This window comes from Rana temporaria, chromosome 1 (genome assembly GCF_905171775.1).
Source record: "Rana temporaria chromosome 1, aRanTem1.1, whole genome shotgun sequence".
Taxonomy (NCBI): domain Eukaryota; kingdom Metazoa; phylum Chordata; class Amphibia; order Anura; family Ranidae; genus Rana; species Rana temporaria.
The window spans coordinates 204,811,760-204,834,258 of NC_053489.1; the positions used below are offsets into that span (position 1 = coordinate 204,811,760).

A 22,499-nucleotide genomic window follows, 5' to 3' on the forward strand; every position below is an offset into this window, starting at 1 on the left:
TAGATCCCTATACATACAAGCTTACGATCTAGAGGTGTAATAGGTCCCAATAAGCTTCCAATCTAGGAGGTGTAATGTGTCTCTATGCCCATGAGCTTACAATCTAGGGAGGTGTAATAGGTCCCTATACCCACCAGCTTACAATATATCCCAATAAGCTTACGATCTAGAGGTGCCTATACCAATGAGCTTACAATCTACAGGTTTAATAGGTCCCTATAACCATGAGCTTACATTCTATAGGTGTAATATATCCCAATAAGCCTACGATCTAGCAGGTGTAATAGATTTCAATAAGCTTACACTCTAGAGATGTAATAGATCCCAATACCAATGAGCTTACAATCTAGTGGTGTAATATGTCCCTATACAATAAGCTTACAATCCAGAGGTGTAATAGGTCCCTATACAATAAGCTTACAATCTAGGAGGTGTAATATGTCCCCATACAATAAGCTTACAATCTATGAGGTGTAATAGGTCCCTATACAATAAGCTTACAATCTAGGAGGTGTAATAGGTCCCTATACAATAAGCTTACAATCTAGGAGGTGTAATAGGTCCCTATACAATAAGCTTACAATCTAGGAGGTGTAATAGGTCCCTATACAATAAGCTTACAATCTAGGAGGTGTAATAGGTCCCTATACAATAAGCTTACAATCTAGGAGGTGTAATAGGTCCCTATACAATAAGCTTACAATCTAGGAGGTGTAATAGGTCCCTATACAATAAGCTTACAATCTAGAGGTGTAATAGGTCCCTATACAATAAGCTTACAATCTAGAGGTGTAATAGGTCCCTATACAATAAGCTTACAATCTAGGAGGTGTAATAGGTCCCTATGCTTACAATCTAGAGATGTACAGTAATAGATCCCAATAAGCTTACAATCTAGTGGTGTAATATGTCCCTATACAATAAGCTTACAATCTAGTGGTGTAATAGGTCCCTATACAATAAGCTTACAATCTAGGAGGTGTAATAGGTCCCTATGCTTACAATCTAGAGATGTACAGTAATAGATCCCAATAAGCTTACAATCTAGTGGTGTAATATGTCCCTATACAATAAGCTTACAATCTAGTGGTGTAATATGTCCCTATACAATAAGCTTACAATCTAGTGGTGTAATATGTCCCTATACAATAAGCTTACAATCTAGGAGGTGTAATATGTCCCCATACAATAAGCTTACAATCTATGAGGTGTAATATGTCCCCATACAATAAGCTTACAATCTAGGAGGTGTAATAGGTCCCTATACAATAAGCTTACAATCTAGGAGGTGTAATAGGTCCCTATACAATAAGCTTACAATCTAGGAGGTGTAATAGGTCCCTATACAATAAGCTTACAATCTAGGAGGTGTAATAGGTCCCTATACAATAAGCTTACAATCTAGAGGTGTAATAGGTCCCTATACAATAAGCTTACAATCTAGGAGGTGTAATAGGTCCCTATGCTTACAATCTAGAGATGTACAGTAATAGATCCCAATAAGCTTACAATCTAGTGGTGTAATATGTCCCTATACAATAAGCTTACAATCTAGGAAGTGTAATAGGTCCCTATACAATAAGCTTACAATCTAGTGGTGTAATATGTCCCTATACAATAAGCTTACAATCTAGAGGTGTAATAGGTCCCTATTCCCAAGTATAGAAAGCTAGTAGTAGTTAAATAGGAATAATTTGTAAACTATTTTTCCAATTTGCTCTTTTAAAATACAAGACACACAATCTCTGCTTTATCACAATTGATTTTTAAATGCTGCCCCCTCTAACAATACAATGATAAGGTCCCCTGACTTGCAGCAGCCCCATCCTCTCTGCTCCTCATCTGCTGGAGATAATACTACAGGCAGGGTGCTTACCTCGTTCTCAGATGTCAGTCCTCGGGGTCTCCACTCTCTATTATTTCTGTCTGACCTTCCACAACACAGAGATCCTATTCCTGAGAAGCATAACAATCCTCACCATCTGTACTCCACACTGCTTCCGGGTCTCCGGTCACATGGCCAGTGACGTATAGGTCGTCTAATTCTGGTTCAGATCGTCGGAAAGATACAGATCGGTATATATTAGAATGTGATTGTGTAGAGGAGAGGGGGAGGAGCGACATATGTCACACGATGGAAGGGTGAAAGGACTCATCACGGTGTGCTCGATTGCCAGGAGGAGGTTACCGTGGTTTAGGTTTGTTGTATCAATGCACATGAATAGCAGCTGTGTTACCCACTATTGGTATAGAGTGCAGGGGAGGACACGGGAGCACTCTGATGTATAGAAAGGAGTATAACAAGTGCTCTCTGAGGGAAGATGGGGTGCCAGAGAGAATATGGGGTGTACTTAGGGTTGCCAACTCATCCCTTTAAAACAGAACACATATTAATTACACAGGTTCTGTGGCTGATTAAGGAGGTAATTAAACTCATTTGGTGCCTTATTTGCATTAAATTACCCTCAGAACCTGTGTAATTAATATGTGTTCTGTTTTAAAGGGATGAGGTGGCAACTCTAGGTGTACTGTGGGTGTCAAAGAGAAGACAAGGGTACACTGGGGTGCCAGAGAGAAGATGAGGTGCACTGTGGAGCGCCAGAGAGAAGATGAGGTGCATTGTGGGGCGCCAGAGAGAAGATGAGGTGCACTGTGGAGTGCCAGAGAGAAGATGAGGTGCACTGTGGAGTGCCAGAGAGAAGATGAGGTGCACTGTGGGGCGCCAGAGAGAAGATGAGGTGCACTGTGGAGTGCCAGAGAGAAAATGAGGTGCACTGTGGGGCGCCAGAGAGAAGATGAGGTGCACTGTGGGGCGCCAGAGAGAAGATGAGGTGCACTGTGGAGTGCCAGAGAGAAGATGAGGTGCACTGTGGAGTGCCAGAGAGAAGATGAGGTGGAGTGCCAGAGAGAAGATGAGGTGCTCTGTGGGGTGCCAGAGAGAAGATGAGGTGCACTGTGGGGCGCCAGAGAGAAGATGAGGTGGAGTGCCAGAGAGAAGATGAGGTGCTCTGTGGGGTGCCAGAGAGAAGATGAGGTGCACTGTGGAGTGCCAGAGAGAAGATGAGGTGGAGTGCCAGAGAGAAGATGAGGTGCTCTGTGGGGTGCCAGAGAGAAGATGAGGTGCACTGTGGGGTGCCAGAGAGAATATGAGGTGGGGTACCAGAGAGAAGATGAGGTGTACTGTGGGTGGGGTGCCAGAGAGAAGATGAGGTGCTCTGTGGGGTGCCAGAGAGAAGATGAGGTGCTCTGTGGGGTACCAGAGAGAAGATGAGGTGCACTGTGGGGTACCAGAGAGAAGATGAGGTGCATTGTGGGGTGCCAGAGAGAAGATGAGGTGCACTGTGGGTGGGGTGCCAGAGAGAAGATGAGGTTCACTGTGGGGTACCAGAGAGAAGATGAGGTGCACTGTGGGGTGCCAGAGAGAAGATGAGGTGGGGTGCCAGAGAGAAGATGAGGTGCACTGTGGGTGGGGTGCCAGAGAGAAGATGGGGTTCACTGTGGGTGGGGCGCCAGAGGGACGATGAGGTGCACTGTGGGTGGGGTGCCAGAGGGACGATGAGGTGCACTGTGGGGCGCCAGAGAGAAGATGAGGTGCACTGTGGGGCGCCAGAGAGAAGCTGAGGTGCACTGTGGGGCGCCAGAGAGAAGCTGAGGTGCACTGTGGGGCGCCAGAGAGAAGATGAGGTGCACCGTGGGCGCCAGAGAGAAGCTGAGATGCACTGTGGGCGCCAGAGAGAAGATGAGGTGCACTGTGGGGTATACAAGGGTGTATGGGGAGCAATGTAAATATTTCAGAGCACATAGGGTTCACTGTGGGCTATAAGTATGCAAAAAAGAACATGGGGTGCACTGTGATGTATAGGAATGTGCAGTGGAGGGCTAGTGGATTCACCCTGGGGTACAGAGAGAGAGAGAGATATGGGTTGCACTGTGGGGCATAGGAATGTACATAAAATGGGCACAAGGTACATTGCTGGGTGCAAAAAGGGACATGGGGTGCACTGTAGGGGATCAGAAGAGGACATGGGGTGCACTCTGGTGTATCAAAGTGTACATGGGAAAAGCATGGGGGTATATATGACTGTGCAATGCGATTTTAGCCATACAGATAGTATGGCTGAAATCGCATTGCATTCGAACTAAACTCGCACAGGACCCTTCTTTTGGTCCGCACCAGAATCGCATCGCATTGGATGTTCACACCTATGCGATCCGATTCATGTCCGAACTGACAGTTCACAGTGCGATATGCAAGCTAAAATGGGGGTGTCATTAACAATGTATTGACACTCCCCAGCAGTTCGCCTAGAGCAGTGTGAACAGGTGCGATGCGGTAACCCGCAGTGGATTCCCACATTGCACTAGTGTAAACCCAGCCTTATAAAGCTTGTCTGAGAGTTCAGAAAAAAAAGGGGCTGAGATCTAAAGTTACATTCAGCAGAGCTCAGTGAGGAGAGCTCTAAGAGCTGATTGGATGGAATGAACACCCCCCACCCCCTTTCACATAGGAACAGGCTGAGGCTGTCAATCAGCTTGAGCTCCCTCACCTGTTACCATTTTTCCCTTGGTGTCAGGAAAACTTGTCAAAAGTGATTCATGCTGATAGCAGCAGACAAAAGTGACACTTAAAGCCTCGTACACACAATGCGATTGTTGGCCAACCAAGCGTCAGATTTTTGTCAAAAGGGCGTGTGTCAGGATCTTGTCTTTCATACTAACAGGTAGGGTTGCCAACTCATCCCTTTAAAACAGAACACATATGAATTACACAGGTTCTGAGGCTAATTTAATGAAAATAAGGCACCAAGAACCTGTGTAATTAATATGTGTTCTGTTTTAAAGGGATGAGTTGGCAACCCTACTAACGGTACACAATTGTGGTGCCACAAACACGAATGTAGTGACGTACTATGAGGAATTTCAGCTCTTGAGCGCCACCCTTTGGACCCCTTCTGCTAATTTTGGGTTTGAGCATTGATTCCGAGCATGCGCGTTTGCAGAAAATCAGACATCAAGCCGTTATCCGCCGAAAATTTAATAGCATGTTATTTAACATTTGTTGGACAACTGTCAAAAGGGGTGTACTAATGGTAAGATTTTCGGATAACAGATTATCCCCTGCCAACAATCGAACGGGGCTTATGGCTCCTACGCACTATAAGAAAATTGTGCAAACATTTTCGTCTGATAAACGATCGCACGATTTTCTGATAGTGTGTACACAACTTTCAACAGCTGATTCTGACTTTCCAAACTAAAATTCTCGAAAGGGACAATCTAAAAAAAAAAAGCCTTGTCGTACCTGAATTTCCATACATTATTTGCTTCCTCGCATCCAACTTGCTGTGAAAACGAGTAAAATCAGTTGGTCGTGTGTACCCCAGATTGTTGCTCTTAAAGTGGTTGTAAACCCGCATATACATTTTTTTATTTTTTTTTTACCTGCAAGGCAAAAGCCATAATGAGCTAGTATGCACCGCATATTAGCTCATTATGAAATACTTACCTCAGAACGAGGTAGGGAACTTACCTGGTACACGCCGAGCGTGTCTTCCGGGTATCGCCGCTCCAGCGTTGTGATTGGCTGGAGCGGCGATGACGCGCGGGAGATTTCCTTTCCGGCATGGGTTGGCGGGGCCGGCCCTTCAGCCGAGGATCCCCCCTGCGCATGCGCCACTGCAGTCAGCAGCGCAGTGCGAGGGGAATATCTCCTAAACCGTACAGGTTTAGGAGATACTCTTTATACCTACAGGTAAGCCTTATTATAGGCTTATCTGTAGGCAAAAGTCAAAAAAGTGGGTTTACAACCACTTTAATTGAGACAGTACACATTTATAGAGGGATATTTCTTGTGTATATACTTTTCATGTCTGAGGTTTACAACCACTTTTAAGGCCCCTGTCACACTGGGCGGATCCGCTGGACGGACTCTGCAAGGTCAGCGAGGGATCACTCTCTTGATCCCCGCTGAACAGGCGGAGGACAGGTCCGTCTCCACTCACTGTGCAGGGACGGACCTGTCAGAGCCTCGCTGTTCTCTATGGGGAGAGCCGATGAAAACAGCTGCTTGACGGATGGCGAACTTATTGACATTGTTAGTTTTGAGCGGATCTTGTCGGATCGGATAGGAGACAGGTGTCAGTGATCACATCACCGCTGACATCCGCCTGCCCATAAAAGTCAAAGGGTGGCCCGCTCGGATCTGCCTGAAAAACGGACAGGCGGATCCGAGCGGGCCAATCGTGTGAAAGGGGCCTAAAGCAGAACTATGCCAATCGATAAAACGGTTACATTTCTCATTACGCTTGCTGTCACATTGGTTGTGTTCTCAACCAAACTGTCCCCACACCCTTATGCTCATTTCTTTTTGATTCTAGAGACACTTGTTTGCAGAGCCACTTGTCAAAAAGATTTTAAGATGAGCCTCCGCATGTGTTCTGTACAACTTTTTTATTGCTATCAACTTGTGAGCAAGTTCATTTTCAGAAATCCATGGAAATAAATAGGGAGTGCAAAGAGCTTGTGCGGGTCATGCTGGAAACATTTTGATGAATAAGCTCTGCAGTCTAGTTGGCGATCTGCTCACTAGTCTCTGATCCAGTGATGTAAAATTGGAGGGGCAAGGGTGCACTACACTGACAGCATTGTTGGAACATTTGGGGTTAAAAGAAATGTATATACAGTTGTGTTCAAAATTATTCAACCCCCCAATGCTGTAAAGGGTTTTAGGGAATTTAGTGTACATTTGTAATTGTATTCAGAATGAAATCCTACAAGGACTTCTTAAAGAACCATATGCAACTAAAATGACATCAATCGGTTTTGTAATACAGTAGTAAATGTTTATTTTGTGAATTCTTCATTTACACAATTACTCAACCCCTTAAAGACTACCACTCTGAAGAACAGAGGTTCATTGAAGTGTTTTCAATCGGGTATTGAAAACACCTGTGGATGTCAGGGAGCAGCAATAAAGCCTAATAAGCACCAATCAGGCAGCTTTAAAATGACTGTGATACTCAGCTCCTTCTAGACATTTACTAGTGTGGTTACAAACATGGTGAAGTCAAGAGAATGGTCCAGGAAGACAAGGGAAGAGGTGATTACTCTTCACAGGAAGGGCAATGGCTATAAGAAGATTGCAAAGATGTTAAACATACCAAGAGACACCATAGGAAGCATCATTCGCAAATTCAAGGCAAAGGGCACTGTTGAAACGCTACCTGGTCGTGGCAGAAAGAAGATGCTGACTTTGACTGCTGTGCGCTACCTGAAGCGTAGAGTGGAGAAAAGTCCCCTTGTGACTGCTGAGGAACTGACAAAAGATTTGTCAGATGTGGGTACTGAAGTTTCTGCTCAGACAATACGGCGCACACTGCGTAATGAAGGCCTCCATGCCAGAACTCCCAGGCGCACCCCCTTGCTGTCTCCAAAGAATAAGAAGAGTCGACTGCAGTATGCAAAAATCATGTGGACAAACCACAGAAGTTTTGGGATTGTGTTCTGTGGACTGATGAAACAAAATTAGAACTGTTTGGGCCCATGGATCAACGCTATGTTTGGAGGAGGAAGAACAAGGCCTATGATGAAAAGAACACCTTGCCTACTGTGAAGCATGGCGGGGGGTCAATCATGCTTTGGGGCTGTTTTGCTTCTGCAGGTACAGGGAAGCTTCAGCGTGTGCAAGGTACCATGAATTCTCTTCAGTACCAGGAGATAGTGGATGACAATGTGATGCAGTCCGTCACAAACCTGAGGCTTGGGAGACGTTGGACCTTTCAACAGGACAATGATCCCAAGCATACCTCCAAGTCCACTAGAGCATGGTTGCAGATTAAAGGCTGGAACATTTTGGAATGGCCATCGCAGTCACCAGACTTAAATTCCGATTGAGAACCTCTGGTGGGACTTAAAGAAAGCAGTTGCAGTGCGCAAGCCTAAGAATGTGACTGAACTGGAGGCTTTTGCCCATGACGAATGGGCGAAGATACCCGTAGATCGCTGCAAGACACTTGTGTCAAGCTATGCTGCAAGTTTAAAAGCTGTTATAACTGTAAAAGGATGTTGTACTAAGTACTAAGATTGAATGTCACTTGGGGGTTGAATAAAACTGATAATGATGTGAGCACAGAAAAGACATTTGTGGTTATTTCATTATAAATGTTATGTTATATTTGTCTGACCTACACGTGCCTCTTTGATTTAATTGTAAGCAGGATGACAGGATGATCAAAATCAGTGTCAAACTGGGCAAAACAATAAATTTCAGTGGGGGTTGAATAATTTTGAATACAACTGTAGGCTTTATATTTTATATTTTCATATTTTCCATAATGAACATAAGGGAGGCCATTTTCTCTCTAAAGTTGAAATGAGTTCATAGCTCATGAGATGCTATGAACAATACCAAAGCCATTTTGGTTTCTTTTTTCTCTCTAAGGCCGGGTACTAACGATCAAACATGTACGATGAAACCGGTCCGTCGGACCGTTTTCACCGTACATGTCTGCCAGAGGGCTTCTGTACGATGGCTGTACTAACCATCGTACAGAAGTCCGCGCGTAAACAATACGCGGGGCGTGTCCGCGTCGGCGACGTGGGCGGGCCTGCCATTTAAAGGCTTCCACGCATGCGTCAAAGTCATTCGACGCATGCGAGGGACGGCGGGCGCTCGGACATGTATGGTAGGTCTGTACTGACGACCGTACATGTCCGAGCGGGCAGGATTCCAGCGGACGGTTTTAAAACACGTCCAGGAATATTTGTCTGCTGGGAAAAGGCCCGGCGGGCAAATGTTTGCTGGAATTCGGTCGTGTGTAGGCGCGAGTGGGCCGAACATGTATGCTGAAACTGGTCCGCGGACCAGTTTCAGCATACATGTTTGGTCGTGTGTACGGGGCTTAAGAGGTTAAACCAAATTCACTGTCTCTAAAGTAGTTTTCTGTCTTACAAGAGACTGTGGGGCAGATCCACAAAAGGATTACGCCGGCGTATCTACTGATACGCCGGCGTAATTTTAAATTTCCCGCGTGGTATCTTTGTTTTGTATCCACAAAACAAGATACGACGGCATCTGGGTTCGATCCGACAGGCGTACGTCTTAGTACGCCGTCGGATCTAAGTTGCAATTTTTCGGCGGCCGCTAGGTGACGTTCCCGTCGAAATCCGTGTCGAGTATGCAAATTAGCTAGTTACGGCGATCCACGAACGTACGTCGGCCCGTCGCTTTTTTTTCCGTCGTTTGCATTCGGCTTTTTTCGGCGTATAGTTAAAGCTGTTGTTATGAGGCGTACTCAATGCCAAGTATGGCCGTCGTTCCCGTGTACAATTTTGAATTTTTTACGTTGTTTGCGTAAGTTCGCGAATAGGAATTTGCGTAGAATGACGTCACCGTCGTAAGCATTGGCTTGTTCCGGTTAAATTTCGAGCATGTGCACTGGGATACCCCCAGGGACGGCGCAGTTAAAAAAAACTTTGTTTACGTCGGGTCATGACATATTGACATAAAACACGCCCCCATTACATCCATTTGAATACCGCGCCCTTACGCCGCAAGAGATACACTACGCCGTAACTTACGGCGCAAATTCGTTGAGGATTCAAAACAAAGTAAGTTACAGCGGCGTAGTGTATCTTAGATACGCTACGCCCGGCGCAATAATGCGCCATTGTACGAGGATCTACCCCTGTAAGTTTATCTGTATCTTTATCCCAGACCATAAATTCAAATGTTTGACGTCTATAGATACTATGTATCTATACTATGTATATAGATACTATGTATATGGTACAGACAGTGTATAGATAAGGGAAACGTGAGCTCATAGTATTGTCTTGGTATAATAAAGCTGTAGGGCTCATCCACAAATAAGCCGTCGTATTATGTATATCTTAAATAATATAGTTTCTTTCATAATATGTTTATAGTATTCATGGAACCCATGCATATTATGCTTTGAATGCAATTTACAATATGTTGTGTGCACCACCAGCTATCTCCTCATCAGGACTGGTGAACACTACTGTCCTAGCCAGAGTTCTGCTGCATATTTCTAATGTGTCCCGTCAATTACAGGACATACATGATTCAAAGGCTATTTAATCATCCTTGGGGTAGAGATGTGTACAGGATGCAATTACGATGGGAAGCCCTGTGATTTCTAGACTGCAGACTAGTACTTCACAGGGACTTTTCACAAGTGGAATGCAGTTAAAGTGGAGTTCCACCCATAAATATAACATTACATCAGTAGTTTTAAAAAAAATGTCATTAGTCCTTTAAGAATTTTTTTTTTTTTAAGATGCCTTCAAAGTGTTGTTGCTAGGCAGAATAGTTAATCTTCCCTCTTCCTGCACCTAGGTGCTTAAGCTACACCGCACAGACTCCTGGGAATGTAGTGGGTGTAACTTTCCAGGAGTCTGTGCACTCCCCAGTCTCAAAGAATCATGTGACTTGGACAGCACAGGTGCTGAAACCTGATCTGACACTGCTTGTGCAGCACTGAGCATGTGCGAGATCTGCAAGGCTGAAATCCAGGAAGTCATACAGTCTGGCTTCATGATGCCCACACTTAAGATGGCCCCAGTCAATTTCTATTTTATAAAGTGTCTAAATGCTGTAACAACCTAACAAAACGGACCTTAGTTTACAGACTAACTTTACTAGAATACATTAAGCTTGTGTATTACAGGGGTATTTATATTTAAAAAGTGAAATTGTGGCCGGAACTCCGCTTTAATTTTTTAAATAATAAAATAAACTTAGTGGTTTAGTTTTCACTCTGTGCTGTATAATTATATTGTTCTTCTTATTATATGTTTCTCAAGAAGTCTGTGATTTTCATTCATTGATTTTAATTGTAATCAGTGTGCCACCCTATGGAAGAGCCCCCCCAGTGTGTCAACTTCTATCAGTATCCCCTTACACACACCTTTGCACCTTAGTGCTTGGTGTGATAGGCAGCTGGCAGGAAAAAGGCCTTTAAATTAGAAAAAAAAAAATCCACTTGTTGCAGGCTCTGAACTGCGCAAGTGAGTCGTAGAGCCAGTGGAATACTAAACTGCTGTGGTTGGCCTCAGATTTGGCAGTGGGGCATGTGAATAAAAGCCATGCTTGATGTGTGCCATGATATTACTGTACAGGTATGTGCCCAGACTTGTCCTGCTGCCTGATCCGAGGCCGGGCTCAGCAGTTCACCATTCAGCTGCCTCAGAATGGCAACAAGTGAATTTTTCAAGGGCATGGGATTGTTAGATCGATTTCTGTTTAGCGGCAGTAGGCACACATGAAACATACAGTATACCGTATTTATCGCCGTATATCGCGCACTTTTTTGCCCTGAAAATCAGGGCAAAATCGTGGGTGCGCTATATACGCCGATACCGCTTTCCCGCGCCGAGTTTTGAATACTGTGCCGACATATACCTAGCGCAGTACACTCGGTATAGTCGGCCAGTCTCGGCTTCTTCCTTTTTTTTCTCAATTAACAGTTTTTATTAGACACGAGGTAACCCCCGTGCCAGAAAAGATACGGTACAAGGATGCCATCAGAGCATCAACAGAAAAGAAAACAGTGCATAGCATATAACAGTACAGTACAGGGCAGGTGTCAGGGGGAGCTCAATAACTCCACTCGTAAGCAGCCAACCTAAAAACACAGGCTGCCAAAAGACAAAAGTAAGCACGTGTAGAACAGACCCCTGAGTAGCAGAGGCATAGGAGGAAACAAAAAAGAGGGAGCCAAGAAAAGGGAAAGCAAAAATAAGAGAGGTGGAGAAAGAGAGCAGAGGAAGGAGACTGCAAGCGCAGATAGACAGGGAGAGAGAAAGAGGGGGGGGAGGGGTTTCTCGGCTTCTTCCGCGGTCACGTCCTGGACGTACAGGACGTGAGCGCGACAGTTGCAGAGCCTGCCCGAGTGTACTGCGCTCGGTATATGCTGGCGCAGTATTCAAAACTCGGCGCGGGAAACGAGCGGGAAGGACGCAAGGACACCGGACCCGCCGCAGAAGGACACCCGAACCAGCAGAAGGATGCCGGACCCGCCGAAGAGGACACCCGAACCAGCAGAAGGATGCCGGACCCGCCGAAGAGGACACCCGAAGCAGGACGCCGGACCCGACATGGATGCCGCACAAGACACCAAAACTGTAAGTACAAAAATAACTTTTTTTCCACAGGATTGGGGGTCAATTTAGGGGTACGCGGTATACCACGATAAATACGGTACATAGACACAGTATACACACACACATACACAGACACACAGTATACATATATACACAAACACACAGTATACATATATACACATAAACACACAGTATACATATATACACTACACATAGACACACACCAGCACTTTTCACCCAAAACTTTGCCTGATAAAACACACTGCTGCTGCTTCCATCTCCTGGCATGCTGGGACTTGTAGTGTCCCAGCAGCTCACAGACACATTAGGTGGAAATGCAGGAGTGGAGGGGACTGTGCCTGTGTGGTGGACAGGTAATGAGTAGGCAGGGTAGCAGAGATTGGGGGAGAAGTTCAGAACATGTCCTTCCTCCAGAAGCACTTCACACACACAAAATCGATCTAACAGCTTCAGAGACAGAAGGAGCAATGCTAGAGGAAAAACGCATCCTCCCTCCTGCTCACCACGGTAAGCCAATGACAAAAATACGCTCAGTTCAGCTCAGCAAGCCTACCTTCCTGCAGGTTGAAGCCCTTCCCACACTGCAGGCTGTGTCCCCTCCTCCAGCTGTCAACATCTCTTGCTCTGAAATCAAATGATCCGCGGTGGGGAAGGGGGCGTGCCACTGTTCCCATTGGCTGAGGAGGCCATGCAGAGGCAGGGCAGCTATAGCCTTGGGATTTTCACAGCGAAATTATGTTGGCAAGGGACATTTCATGTACAGATGTAAAAATACAAAGATTTTTACATGCTGCCCCTGGTTTTAATGAGGCTGGCCACCCTGATGGGGCCTCCTAGTGCCCGAATAGTCACTCCGCCCCCGAATATACTACTTTCTGTGCTCTACAAGTTAGTTCCAGTTCCTATTCCTGTTATAATAGACTTAAAGTCATTGTAAATGCTATTTTTTTTCTTCAAATAACAAACATGGTATTCTTACCTGCTATGTGCAATCGTTTTGCACAGAGCAGCCCTGATCCTCCTCTTCTTGGCTCCCCAATTGGGGCTCGTGATCCCCCCCACCTTCCCTGTTGAGTGCCCCATACCAAGCCACTTGCTCTGGGGACATTTGTACGTTGCTTGCTCCCGAGCCCAGGTCTGTGTGTCCATTGGCATATAGCCTGGCCCCACCCCCACTGGTTGTAATTTTGAACTTGTTAACAAAGCACTCTATAACTGCTCTGTCTCTCAGATCACAGGCCACCACATCTCTATCTGTTCTTGGACTAACCTACATTTTTGCTTTTTTAGGAACGAGGGAGATGGAGTGTTAAGAAGTGACAGATAATTGGTATAATCAGAGAAATGGTCAGCAGAACAATGCAAACATTTTACATAATAGAGCCTGTAAAAAAAAAAGTCATATCAGATTTTGAGCTTGCAGTATGCTGTCCCAAATTCAAATAGCCACTTGCACACATTGGGCTAGATTCAGCAAGAATTTACGTCGGCGTATCTATTGATACGCCGCGTAAATTCAAAGCTGCGCCGGCGTATCTTCTTTCTGTATTCCGAAAGCAAGATACGCCGAAATTAGGCTAAGATCCGACTGGCGTAAGTCTCTTACGCCGTCGTATCTTAGTTGCATATTTACGCTGGCCGCTAGGTGGCGCTGCCGTCGATTTCAGCGTAGAATATGCAAATGAGCTGGATACGCTGATTCAGAAACGTACCTGCGCCCGGCGGATTTTTTTACGTCGTTTGCTTAAGGCTTTTTCCGGCGTAACGTTACTCCTGCTATATGAGGCATAGCCAATGTTAAGTATGGACGTCGTTCCCGCGTCGAATTTTGAAAAATTTACGCTGTTTGCGTAAGTCGTTCGCGAATAGGGTTTTGCGTAAATTACGTTCACGTCGAAAGCATTGACTATTTGCGACGTCATTAGGAGCATGCGCACTGGGATACGTTCACGGCCGATGCATGCGCCGTTCGTGAGAAACGTCATTTACGCTGGGTCATGTTTTATTTACATAAAACACGCCCACCTCTTGACAATTTGAATTCGGCGCGCTTACCCCGGCAGATTTACGCTACGACGCCGCAACTTACGGAGCAAGTGCTTTGTGAATACTGCACTTGCCTCTTTAAATTGCGGCGGCGTAGCGTAAATAACATACGCTACGCCCGCACAAACTTACGTCCCCCTACCTGAATCTAGCCCATAATTTTCCACTAGCATACACTGTAGGCAGTTTTTTTTACAAAGTGCACTTTGTCAGGTTGTTTATTCTAATGTGGAAGTCAAAAACACAGAATATGCCTACCAGGTAATACATTGTTGAAAGCAGACACTGTGAGCATGAGCCATTTTTTTATCTTGTAACATTGTGACAAACTTGTATATATGTGTATTCCTGGCACATCATTTACCTTCCAATTTAATTGTTCCAATAATCACATCACTCTGGAAACTGGAAATTGCAAAGCCATCCAATATCAGTCACTGCATGTTTCGCAGCAGTAAGCTTTGAAGTGTCACTGCGGAAAATAGTCAAGGCAAAATATGATTTCCCTACATGTAATCCAATCAGCCTGCGGTAGTCAAGCCTCCAAACATTAGTCCTTGTTGGACAGGGTGCTTTATTGGCTCGTGTACTGAAGACAGAGCATCTAAGGAGAAAATCTGCAATAATTTGTAATGGAATCACTGTTCTTTGCTCCAGTAGCAAACTGTTTAATTCAGGGGCCTGTAAAAATCTACTAAAATAAATTATACTCAAGTCTGTAATAAACCCATGTTGTTGTCATCAATAGATCTCTTTTTAGTTTTCATCTTCCAGTACAAACATAAGTCAAGAGGTTATGGCTCCATTAAGCTTGACATGTGAGATCATCTCATTTCACACATTGGCGATTTTTTTCCAGCAAAAAAATCCATGTTATTTGTGTTATGCTATAGTCCCTGTGTTAAAGATTATCAATATCATAATGGAAAAGGCATTTTAACTCCTTCATGTGAAATTTATAAGGATTATGAAAATTACTCTTACTTTACCCTTCTTAAGCATTGGGGCCTACATTACAATTTACCAGAGCTTCTTTTTCTGTCCCTACGCAAATCTCCTTTATGGCAGCCTTATTGCAAATGTGCATGCCATTTTCTATGAGCTCATACAGACCTCATTGCCTTCCCACCATCCTCTAAAACCGTAATCGGTTCTATGATTCTCTGGATGGCACCTAGGCTCCCTGCTGTCTTGGTGACATTATTCCTTCCTGCTTTGGCAGTGAAATTCTGACTACTGTGACAGGAAGTCAGGTAAATCTGTGGGTGTTGTCACAGATGGGAGATACATTTCTGCCTTGTTTAGACAATACACCAATTATTATCAGGCATCGGCTGCAGAAGTAGCCAGAAAGGTTTAAGGGCGTTGGAAAACTTCAGCTGTTCAGAATGAGGCAATTAAGGCCTCTATAAGTAATCCAGAGGATTACTACTGATTGCTGCATCCTGAGGCTTTTTGAGTAAAGGAGAGCAGTGAACAGAAATACTTCTGAAGAGGTGAGGTGCTGTTGATGTTTCTGTGTGATAAAAATCAAAAATACTATTTGTTTTTGTTCTGCTGTATGACCAGCAGTGTCTGCTCAGCAGTAGGCTGTGCCAGACTCCATAGATAGGTTCCTGTGTGGTGAAGGTAGACGCCCCAAGTGGCCAAGGTTTATTTTATGTTTGATTTTGTTTATGCTGTTTGGATGCTTGCACTTGTTTCCAGCAAGATGGAAGAATAAACCAAATTCTTTGTTTTCAACCGTCTTCGGCTGTTTCTCTGTATCGTTCCGTGTGTAGTGAACCCATCCAGGGGGTTACACACCCCCGCTACCGAGCTAACCCCTTACACTACCCTTATGTGTTGTCTCTTGCTCTGTTTTACTATGGGGAACCACAATTACAAGGTCAGTGGCCCTGGAGGTTTGGCCAGCTTGGGATTCCCTAACACCTGACACCAGTTGCATGGATCACAGTCTCCTACCTCAGTTGCAGCACTCCTTGGAGGGTTATTTAACCCCTTTAGGGGTTAGCCCTTCATCATTATTATCCAGGGAATAATTCTCAGCTTCTGTGTCTGAGAATATAGGCACATTTGCTCCTACAAAAAGTTGACTCAGTATGCTCTGTTGTCTAAAGTCCATCTCTGAATTCCCAGAGGTGGAGGCTTAGAGGACTTGGTAAACAAGGAGTCGCAGTCCTCAGATACTACTCCAAAACATAAGTATATTATCTTGGCCCTTAATAATGCAGTCTGCACAGGTGCTACCTGTTTTGGCTACACCTACAGGGCCAGATTCACAAAGGAGATACGACGGAGTATCTCAGATACTCCGTCGTATCAGTCAGAGTATCTATGCGACTGATTCATAGAATCAGTTACGCATAGATAGCCCTAAGATCCGACAGGTGTAATTGTTTTTTACGCTGTCGGATCTTAGGATGCAGTACCGCGGCCGCCGCTGGGGGGAGTTTGCGTCGTAAACCAGCGTTGGGTATGCAAATTAGCAGTTACGGCGATCCACAAAGGTTTTTCCCGTCGTTACGTCGTCGCAAGTTTTAGATTCCCGTCGCAAAGATAGGGCTGCTATTAACATGGTGTAAAATGACTCCACCATGTTAAAGTATGCCCGTCTTTCCAGCGTCGCTTTTGAATTTTTTTGTTTTACCGACGTAAGTACGTTACGCACGTCGCGATTCTCAACATGTCGGCGCGTAGTAATTTAGCGCAAAGCACGTCAAGAAACTTGCGACCGGAGCATGCGCAGTACGACCGGCGCGGGAGCGCGCCTAATTTAAATGGTACCCGCCCCATTTGAATTGGGCCGCCTTGCGCCGGACGTGTTTACGATACACCGCCGCAAGTTTCCAGGTAAGTGCTTTGTGGATCGGGCACTTAGACTGAAAACTTGCGGCGGTGTAACGTAAACGGGTTACGTTACGCTGCGCCGCCGGTACGTGAATCTGGCCCAAAGTGACTAGTCTGGGTTCTCTAAAGATCCTCCAACTTGTTAAGACTTTTCCAGTATATTCCCTACAGTTCTGTATAGATATTAGTTTGACCTGTAAAAAAATATTTCCACCTCCTAAACATATTGCCCAGCAATACCCTATGGTGGAAGGGTTTCTAAAATAAAATAGTCTGTCCCATTTGTGGACCCATCCATTTCCTGTCTCAGCGAAACTCTGATGCACTCAGTTAAGGACATACCTGTTTTTAAAGACCTAGAGGATAACAGACTAGGATCCCTTTCTAAGGCCTTATTCTCCTTTGTGGGTTGTGCCCTGCAACCCTGCCAGCTAAGGGTATGTCTTGGCTCTATCCTGACAGATCACTTTGTGCTCCAGCAACTGGAACTTACGGGCCTACTCTATTGTGTTAAGGAGCTAGCGCATATTATACAATAAATATATAGGGTCTCCTTCTGGTACATACACAAGGCAGTTCTTGGCTTAAATGTTGGTCTTTGGAGCATCAGTGCAAGAAAAGCTTCTTGTGTATGGCTTTTGATGGTAAATGACTCTTTGGCAAATTTCTAGACAACTTCATTATGGAGGTCACCCTATAAAAGGAAGGCAAAATCTCCTTGCAGTTCTCTCAAGCCTTCAGATCCAAAGCAAAGCCTAGAAATCAGATCCACTGTAAGTCCTGGATACAAATGTCCTCCAAGCCTGTGAGCAATTCCTCTCACAATGAGGGCGTGCTACCTCTAGTTTGGGGTGGGTGCTATCTATTTTCTTAGCAGCCATTTGGGAAAACAAACCTTAACATGTTTGGGTCCAAAATGCTATATTCAGGGGCCACAAATTTGTATTTCAATTTCTGCCTCTGCCCAGCTTGGTGATTGGCAGACCTTCACACTGTTCTAGGAAAGCTCCTTTCTCCACTGTGCCATAGCCATTGTCCCAGAATAGGAAAGGATTTAGAGTTTCTATTTCAGCCTATCTACAATCCCCAAAGCAAAATGGGGAATTCTCCTATACTAGATCTAAAGTTTTCTGGACCCTTTTCTACAAGTACAAAAACTCAGTATGGAGTCTGCACAGTCAATCATTGCTTTCCTCTTTCTGAGAGACCGTCTGGCCTCTGAGGACATCAAGAATGCCTACGTGCATGTCCCCATCTTCCTGGCACATCAACACTACATAATGTTTTGCTGTGGGCACACACATTGCCCTTTCCTTAATCGTTCCTTGCTTAACCAAGACACTAGCCCCTGTTTTTGCTCTGTTTCAGTCTAGATTTATCCCCATAGTAGATACCTGAACAACCTTTTTCTAAAGGAAATAGTAAATTCTGTAATCTAATGGATCGTATAGATCCTACAGAGATTCAGTGGAATCCTAAATCTACAGAAGTTAACACTGGAACTGTCTCACCACTTGAAGTATCTGGGCTGTCCAAGGTGCTGCTTCCTCTGGACAAGCTCCAGTCTCTCTTCATTACAATGTTAAAACTTTACAATCCAGGAGCCACCCAAACCTCTTTGGTCAGTCTTGGGTCTAATAGTGTACTCTTCAAGGAAGTTCCATATGCCCAATTTTACTCCTTTAACATTCTGGCAACATGGGACAAGAGGTTGCAGTCTCTAGATCATCCAATCTGACAAACAGGACAAGGCATTCCCTGGCATGGTGTGTCACAAGTTTGGTGCTATAATTGTAAAATAACCCCCTCCCAATGGTTTGGAAAGTACTTACATTGGATGCAGGCCTATCAATATTCTGTGACCTAGGTCAATTTAGTAATCAATTTGTCACTAAACCTCTTATCTGCGAGGTAATATGACCAGGATTCAGTTGGACAATGCAACAACAGTGGTTTACATTAGGGTTGTCCAGATACCGATACCAGTATCGGGACCGATACCGAGTATTTGTGGGAGTACTCGTACTCGTGCAAATACCCCCGATACCTAAATAGAATACTTCCCCCCCCCCCCCCCCGACGTTCAAACGGCTAAAGATATTAACATGAAACTTGGCACACATGTTACTTATATGTCAGCAACAAACATAGGATAGGTGGTTTAACCCGTACCCACCCCCATTTGCCATGGTCGGGGTTTTCCTTTAAAGTTCAACTCTATGGGAAATACATGTTACTTCATAACTTCCAAACGGCTGTACATATTTCGATAACACTTGGTCACATGTTACTTATATGTCCACTTAAACTATAGGATAGTTACCGTATTTTCCGGCGTATAAGACGACTTTCTGGATGCAAAAACATGCATCCAAAGTCGGGGGTCGTCTTATACGCCGGGTACGGTCTCGGTACTCACTTTTTTTCCCCAGCGCTGACAGTCTCCCATGCTGCGATCGCGATCGTGAATGATTTCAAAGCCGCGCCTTCACTGCAGAGTGTTCTGTGATAGGAGGAACAACAATCTTCCCAGCAGCGCCTCTGTTCTTTGTTCCTCCTATCACAGATGCCTTCTCATCCTCGGACGAGATGAGAAGACGTCCGTGATAGGCGGAAAACATAACGGAGGCACTGCTGGGAAGATTTTTGTTCCTCCTATCACAGAACACTCTGCAGTGAAGGCGCAGCTTTGAAATCTTTCACGATCGCGATCGCAGCATGGGAGACTGTCAGCGCTGGGGAAAAAAAGTGAGTGTTATTGCACTGGGGGGGGCAACAAGTTCAGGCACAGTGGGGGCAAGTGATGGCAATGTGGGGGCATGTAATGGCACAATGGCAATGTGGGGGCATGTAATGGCACAGTGGCAATCTGGGGGCATGTAATGGCACAGTCTGGGCATGTAATGTAATGGCACAGTGAGTAATGTAATGGCACAGTCTGGGCATGTAATGTAATGGCACAGTGAGTAATGTAATGGCACAGTCTGGGCATGTAATGTAATGGCACAGTGAGTAATGTAATGGCACAGTCTGGGCATGTAATGTAATGGCACAGTGAGGAATGTAATGTAATGGCACAGTGAGATTTGAAAAAGCCTGTTTCTGTCAGCGGTTCTGGCTACCCCTCAGCTTCCAGAAAGACAGTAAGAAGGGGGTAGTCTTATACAGTGAGTATATCCCAAAATCCAAATTTTTCCTGGAAAATTAGGGGGTCGTCTTATACGCCGGAAAATACGGTAATTTATCCCTTAACTACCCCCATTTGTGAGGGTCGGGGTTTTTGTTTAAAGTCCCATGCAAATCAATGGGAAATGTATGTTCCCACATAACTTCTGTACGCCTGGAGATATTTCAATAATACCTGGTACACATTACTTATATGCCAAATAAAAATATATGACAGTTAAATTAACCCTTACCTACACCCTTATATAAAAGATGGGTATATTTATATTACTATGATTTTCCTCCCCAAAAGGTTAAGATAGGAAGACCGGGCAACGCCGGGTATTCAGCTAGTTTACTATATTCTGAAGCAACTTCATTTGCAGAGTGCAACTGCACTTGCAAAGTGCAAGTCTATTTGTCTTTAGTAAATCGACCCCTATAGGTATTGGAGAAAATCACTCCACAATGTTTGGAAAGCTGGGGGATGTGGTAAACACTTTTGGATATAATATATTTTACACATGCTCACATGTTATAAAAATCACTAAAATAGCCATGGCAAAACAACACCTAGGGGGTGGAAAACTGAGAGGCGGATCTGTGTGGACTCTGGAGAATAATTTCTTCACCTGGAGTTGTTTTAAAACCTCTGAGGTGCCAGACATTGACTTCCTGGCTTTCAGGTTTGCCTCCAGATCCAGAGATGTCCTAACTTTCACACTGGATGCACCAATGGCTCAACATGATCTACACTTTTCTTCCTCTGAAATCCCTCCTAGCCTTTTCGCAGGATTGAGACGAGTACCATACATTCTGGTGATTCTTATGACACCAAACTGGCCTAGAAAGGATGTGGTACTAGACTCTGTCAGATCATTTAGATCTTCTCTTGCCAAAGGGCTGGTTTGGTAACCCTAAGGCCCCTTTCACACTTTCATACGACTTGTCCCACGATTTGTGATGGCAAACTAGCATGACAAGTCGTCAGGGCTGGACTGGGACAAAAAACTTGGCCCTGGACTTCATCTAGACTGGCCCACTTTGACATGTCTCTCCTATGGCGGCCAGACAACCATCGCCCCCCCCCCCGGCCACCCAAGCCCCCTCTCCCCCTTCACAAGCCACTAGCCGTTCTACTTTATTAAAGTAGAATGGTTGGTACTGGTACTCTTATAGGCAGTACCAGTGGGGAAGCTAGACATTATTTCACCCGGGGCAAAGAATCAGTTCGGTGCCCCCCCTTATGGGACAAGATTAGGCAGAAGTGAGAAACTCCCAGGCCATAGCTGTTGAGTCAGCTGTCTGTCCCCTCCCCCATGCTCCTCTGTCGTCCCCCCTACTCCTCTGGTCCTCCCCCTGCTTCTCTGTTCCCCCCAGGTGATCGCTGCAGGGGGGGAGAGGAGGTGAGCTCTGCAGGGAGGGAGAGATAGAGGAGCGGAGGGGGGCGGCAGTCCGCTGTCACTGAAGCCGGCCCACTGAGCCATCGGCCCACCGGGAAACTCCCTGTAATCCCAATGGTCAGTCCATCCCTGCAAGTCGTTTCCCATGATTTCCAATGACAACCATTCATATTAGTAGGACTTCAAGTCGTTCCGACTTTAAAGTAGTTCCTGCACTACTTTGGTCCGATTTTGATGTCGCTTACACAGGCATTCCCTGAAATCATGGCAAAATCGTGCCCGCAAATCGCGGCAAAATCGTGCCGCGAAATTGCAGTAAAATCGTGCTACTTTGAAGTTGCAGTAGTGTGAAAGGGGCCTAAGACATGAATTGTGTTACTGGCAGGATTATCAGGGTAAAAATAGAAGAGAAAAAATCAGAAACTAAAAAAACGATGCAACAATTAGTTCAATCTCTGTATTTGCGGATGACACTAAGCTAAGCAGGGCAATAACTTCTCTGCAGGATGTGGAAACCTTGCAAAAAAATCTGAACAAATTGATGGGATGGGCAACTACATGGCAAATGATGTTTAATGTAGAAAAATGTAAAATAATGCATTTGGGTGGCAAAAATATGTATGCAATCTATACACTGGGGGAATCTAGGATGGAAAAAGGCCTGGAGATAAAACAATAATTCTCCTGCTCTACAAGACTCTGGTCCGGCCGCACCTAGAGTATGCTGTCCTGTTCTGGGCACCAAACTTTTAGGAAGGATGTACTGGAAATGGAGCACAAAGAAGGGGGGGGGGGGGCTGATGCAAATTGAGAAGCAGGGGGGGGGGCCTTTACAAAAAAAGAAGAAATACAAATATATATATAAAAAAGGGGTGTAGCCATCCTGGG

At 45.0% G+C, this 22,499-nt stretch overlaps 1 protein-coding gene across 2 annotated transcripts in view; it reads right to left on the reverse strand.

The window, feature by feature from the left end:
* TANGO2 (transport and golgi organization 2 homolog) overlaps positions 1-22,499 on the reverse strand; it is a 177,868-nt gene that overhangs the window by 134,843 nt on the left and 20,526 nt on the right. Inside the window, exon 1 of one of the 2 annotated variants that reach the window (XM_040347872.1) lies at positions 1,877-2,068. The exons of the other annotated variant lie outside the window; for it this stretch is intronic. The gene's annotated coding sequence lies outside the window, so the exon portion shown is untranslated. Of the gene's footprint in view, positions 1-1,876; positions 2,069-22,499 lie in introns of those variants that run through there. 2 annotated transcript variants of the gene reach the window in all.